Source organism: Lontra canadensis, unplaced genomic scaffold (assembly GCF_010015895.1).
Source record: "Lontra canadensis isolate GAN:19392208 unplaced genomic scaffold, GSC_riverotter_1.0 scaffold49, whole genome shotgun sequence".
NCBI lineage: Eukaryota > Metazoa > Chordata > Mammalia > Carnivora > Mustelidae > Lontra > Lontra canadensis.
Window position 1 is genome coordinate 9,889,024 of NW_022631043.1, and position 5,663 is coordinate 9,894,686.

Here is a 5,663-nt window from a genome sequence, read left to right on the forward strand (position 1 = left end):
GGTGCTGGGGTCGAGCCTCACATCACGCTCCCTGCTTGGTGGGAAGCCTGTTTCATCCTCTCCCGCTCCCCCTGCTTGTGTTCCCTCTCTCGCTGTGTCTCTCTGTCAAATAAATAAATGAAATCTTAAAAAAAAAAAAAAAAAGAACTGCCTTAAAACCCAGCAATCCCACTTCTGGGCATATATTCAAAGGAAATGAAACAGTATCTCAAAGAGCTATCTGCATTCCCAAGTTCATTGTAGCATTATTCACAATAGCCAAGATATGGAAACAACCTAAGTGTCCTTTGATGGTTGAATGAATGAAGAAGGTGTGAAATTTGCATACGCACACTGGCGTATTTTTAAGCCTTAAAAAAATGAAATTCTGCTATTTGCAGCAACATGGATGATCCGGAGGGCATTATGCTAAGTAAAAAACCAGACGCAGAAAGACAAATACTGCAAGGTCTCACTCATGTGTGAAATCTAAAAGAGCCACACTGCTCTTTGAGGAAGATGCGGTCTTGGCTACAGTAGAGGCTTGGACGCCCCGCTCCTGCCCCTGACTCAAGACTGTTTGCTCTTATGGAGGAACAAGTCGGTCAGAAAGCCTCACAGCAGCCATGGCTTTTAAAGACATGGGGAAGACACCCGTGGAACCAGAGGCGGCGATTCCCCGCAGTAGAATTACTCTCACCGGCTGCAATGTCAATCTTTTGAAAAGGTAAGTACTGACTTGATCAGAGGCACAAAGGAAAAGAATTCTCAGAGTGAAAGGACCAGTTCAGATGCCCACCAAGAGTCTGAAAATCACTACAAGAAAAACTCGTCATGGTGAAAGTTCCAAGACTTGAGATCGTCTTCAGATGAGGATCCACAAGAGACCATGGATTCGCACGGTCCTTCTGAGATGGTTAAGCAGGTGACTTCCATTAGTACTGGGCCAGGAGTTGAGGCTGAAGCCACCATTGCAGATGCTTAAATCAAGCTTTTTAATGAATTGAGTATCAGTTGTTAAAAAAAAATAAAAATAAAAATAGCTGCACTTATAGAAGCAGAGAGTAGGATAGTGGTGGCCAGGGGCTAGAGGAAGGAGGAAATGGACTGATGTTGGTCTAAGTGTTGGTTATACAAGCCAAAAAATCTGGGAGATCTAATAAACAGTGTGGTGACTGCAGTTAGCAATATTGTATTATATACTTGAAATTGGCTAAGAGGCTAGATCTTAAGTGTTCCCAACACACACACACACACAATGGTAATTATGTGAGGTGATGGATATGCTTATTAGCTTGGTTGTGGCCATGATTTCACGAAGTATATCAAGTTGTGTGCCTTAAACATATACAGTTTTTGTTTGTCAATTTTACCTCAGTAAAGCCAAAAAAAAAAGGATAAAAACCCCCCAAATAACAAACCCCTGAAACAGTTTTACAGATTGGAGCTTAGAGCTGAGACCTGCCCTGGAGATGTAAATTAGTTATCTGTGTATAAGTGGAAATCGAAACCAGTGCACTGTAGATGAAGGCATTAATGAATATTTCATAGCTGCAGAGGGGAAAATGCAAAGTGAATTTTGTAGACCACAAATCGGAGATAGGGGTAGGGTTTCCCAGCTAGACAGAATTCAGCTTTTGAATATTTATTGAATATTTATTAAATATTTATTGGCTGAATAGAAACAGAACTTTCAACAATTCCTATAAAATCCTTGCTATGACTTTCATCTCCATCTAGTGTGGGTCACAGAAGTGTGTCATGGAAGAGATCAGTGGGCGAGAGAAAGTAACGGGAACAAAAGATTTTCTGAGAACGGACCTGGATAAAGGTGTATCAAAGATACATCCCTGAGCCTTACACACTGGCATTTATCTGGAATTCTCCTTTATTAAGGAGAACTTTAGGAAGAAGTACTACTGATGAGGGGGTTAGAAGGCAAACTGACACTCAGCACCCGCCCCCTGTATGCCCACCCCCTGCCCCCACTTCTGGGTAGGATCTGTGTGACGTTCATCCAGGAAGCTCCCTGGGATCTGAACGTTAAGTCCGTGCTATGTAATCAGTCATGGCTCACAGCCCCAGAGCAGCAGCTCTTTCTGCCCCTGGGTCCGGTACCCCAGCTTTAATAAAGCCACCTTTAATAAAACCACCTTTTTGCCCCAGATGTGTCTCAAGAATTCTTTCTTGGTTGTCTGGTCTGGACCCCACCCCATCAGACCTCACCCATATTCCAAAACCACATCATGGTGACCCCTGCGTTTTTCTGTTTCTCTTGATTAGAGCAAAGATCATCGCGGTGAAGTGACTGCTAGCTTTACTCACCTGGCTCCCTGTTTTCTCTCCCGGAGCAGCCTAGAGCCCTCTGGAGGCAGGGCGGCAAGGGCAAGTCCAGCAGCTAGCAGCAGGTAAGGCTTGCTGATCTGCGGGGGTGCTGGGGAGGCAGCGGTCTAGAAAAGCCTGAGAAGAAGCTTGAGGAAAAGCTCCAGATTCCTTCTCGAAAGAGTCCTAAGTGTGTAGAGAGCACTCAGCTGTTTTTGTCCCTTCAGCGTCTCTGCATCCCTCCTGCCACAGCCCATAATAGCGTTCTTGGATTTTTGCCCTTTATCACCGGGAAGCTCTTATCCTCGGTGTGAGTGGCCAAGAGTGAGTGATGTCCGTTTACTTAAGACGCACGGAGACTGAGGTGGCGGCCCTCGCACAGCACATGTTGCTATCTTCAAAACTCTCCGTTAGTTACCTTTCCAGGTTCGCCTTTTCCACAGGTTTTCAGGAGATCGCTTCTCTCCTCCTCCTCCCCCTTACTCTTCTTCTCCCCCTCCCCTTCTTCCCCTCTGCTCTTTTTCTTTTCCTCCCTCCACTTCTCCCCATTTCTCCCCCTCCCCTTCTTCCCTTCTCCTTCCTTCTACTCCCCGCTCCTCCCCTTCTTTCCCCCTCTTACCCCCTCCTTCTCACTCTGACTCACTCCTCCTTCTCTGTCTCCTACTTTTCCTATTCCTTTTTTTTTTTTTAAGATTTTATTTTATTTATTTGACAGAGAGAGATCATAGTAGACAGAGGCAGGCAGAGAGAGAGAGAGAGAGAGAGAGGGAAGCAGGCTCCCCACTGAGCAGAGAGCCCGATGTGGGACTCAATCCCAGGATCCTGAGATCATGACCTGAGCCGAAGGCAGCGGCTTAACCCACTGAGCCACACAGGCGTCCCCCTATTCCTATTTCTTATTCTTCCTCTTTCCTCTTCCACAGTCTCTCCCCACTGTCTTGTGAATAATTAAAGCTGCCCAAAGCTCACTGAGGCAGTCAGTCCCCAGACAGTTACTGAGTACCAGCTACAGTTTGTAGGTTCCAGGTAGACATTTGCTGCACATCTTAGTGCTGGGGCTAGGGAGGGTAGTAGGACAGAGTCCCCAGCACAGAGACTCTTTTCGTTGTGGGCAAAGTGACAACGCACATTTTAAACATCGAAAAGTAAGAGACGTGGAGGGGCGTCTGGGTGGCTCAGTTGTTAAGCGTCTGCCTTTGGCTCAGGTCATGATCCTAGGGTCCTAGGATCCAGCCCCACATTGGGCTCCCTGCTCTGCCAGCCTTCCACTCCCTCTCTCTCTGCCTGCTATTCCCCCTGCAGTGCTTGCTCTCTCTCCATCAAATAAATAAATAAAATCTTAAAAAAAAAAGAGAGAGAGAGAGAGAAAGACATGGAAAATAGCCTTATCCTTACAAGCTCACTGAGATCACAGTGAGTGACACATGCAGACAGAATCGGTTGTCTGGATCCCCAAGCCAGCTTCCCTTTATTTGCCAGGACTCCTGTTTCCTCTATCTTGCCTTGCTCCCCTTGACCATCTCCCTCTGTACCACACAGCCCATTTCAGAATGAGTCTGCTGATGTATACATGCCACTTTCCCGACTCACTCTGAGTGTCAGAGCTCTGAGTAGCCCTGGGGCCACCTGGCCACCCCACTCTCTTGGTAGATGTTGGCTCTACCTTCCACACAGACCAGGACCTGACCGCTTCTCGTGGCTTCCTGGGCCAGCATCCTGGCCCCATCCCCCATCAGCTCAGTGATGGGTCACTGCAGTCCTTCCTAACTACAGTTTGTAGGTTCCAGGTATACATTTGCTGCACATCTTAGTGCTGGGGATAGGGAGGGTAGTAGGACAGAGTCCCCAGCACAGAGACTCTTTTCGTTGTGGGCAAAGTGACAACGCACATTCCCTACTTCTGCTCTTCCTGCCCCACTGTGTCTGTGGTCAACACGGCAAACACAGGCATCTTTTCAAAAGCCGTGTCCACTTGTCCCTCTTGAGCTCAGCCCCCTCCAAGAGCCACCAGTCCCACGTCAGGTAAAAAGTAAGTCCTCACAATGACCAGCAAGGGCCCGCTCCCCCGCCCCCCCCCTTCTGATGAATTCTCTCAGGCCCTGCACCTGGGCTCATATCAGGTCTTTCTTCCTGGAGGATCTCTGTGCTTGCTCATTCCTCTGACTGAAATCCCTTCCCCAGAGAGCCACATGCATAGTTCACTGCTCCCCACCTGTCCCAGTTCCAGTCTTTGTTCAAATGTCACGTCTCAGTGAGGCCTTCCCTTCCCAATTGCAAGCACTGCCACCACTTCTGCCACCACATGAATCTGTAACATGCACCAAACTTTCTTTCAGGTCCTTCTGAAAGGACCTGATGATCCTATAGAGCACTTCCTGGGCCTTTAGAGTGCCCTTGGGTTGGGGCTGGGGAGACACACAGGCTTTCCATTTGACCCCAAATGAAGGTCAGAGCTCAGTGGGGCCTACGTCTAGGCAGAGAACCTGTCCAGCTCTGGAGTTACCTCCTGGAAAGGTTTTCGGCTTGTTGTCGTCTGGGGTGAGAATATCTGGGTGGGAGGACGTCAGGCCAGGACAGCTGCGTTATTCCTGCTGGACTGGTTCACAGCCCGGCACCTACAGCCCCAGACCTCCTCCTCCAGGCCGGCCGTGGCAGCTCTTCTCAGTGGAGCCTGGGGACCCCTCCATCATAGTCTCCTGTGATGCTGGCTAAAACTCAGAACCCCTGGGGCTGCCTGGGTGGCTCAGTGGGTTGAGCCTCTGCCTTCAGCTCAGGTCATGATCTCAGGGTCCTGGGATCGAGTCCCGCATCGGGCTCTCTACTAGGTGGGGAGCCTGCTTCCTCCTCCCTTCCTCTCTCTCTCTCTCTGCTTGCCTCTCTGCCTACTCGTGACCTCTCTCTGTCAAATAAATAAAATCTTAAAAAAAACCCAAAAAACTCAGAACCCCTGACCTGACTGAAGAGGAGCCTGAAACCTGCCTTTTGCACAAGCACCTTGGTTAGTCACTGTGCTCTCTGACATTAGAGAACTATCTCTGGTAATTGGCTTTGTCCCTCCTTCTTTGCATAGGATTGTTTGTCTGGTGCTCTTTTTCTTACTCTCCTGAGGTCTCCTCCCTTACCTGTTTCTGCTTCCAATCCTGCCCTCTTTCTGGGTGATTTCACACTGCATGTAACAAATGCTGAGATGTGGGATTTGCCTAACAGTAGGATTTAAGTGTTGGTCCAGGGACCAGAGCCTGTGGAGGAGGCAGAATAGAAATGATACCATAAAGGAGACTCCAAGGAGCAGGGTGTTTTAGTATCTAGGAGGGTGAGAGCACCAAGGATGGAATAGTCAAGTGTATGCTCTTGGTGACATC

The 5,663-nt window shown here is 48.5% G+C and overlaps 1 pseudogene; it reads left to right on the forward strand.

Moving 5' to 3' along the window:
• The first annotated feature begins 605 nt into the window (after positions 1-605).
• On the forward strand, positions 606-964 carry LOC116876994 (annotated as a pseudogene).
• The last annotated feature ends 4,699 nt before the right edge of the window (positions 965-5,663 follow it).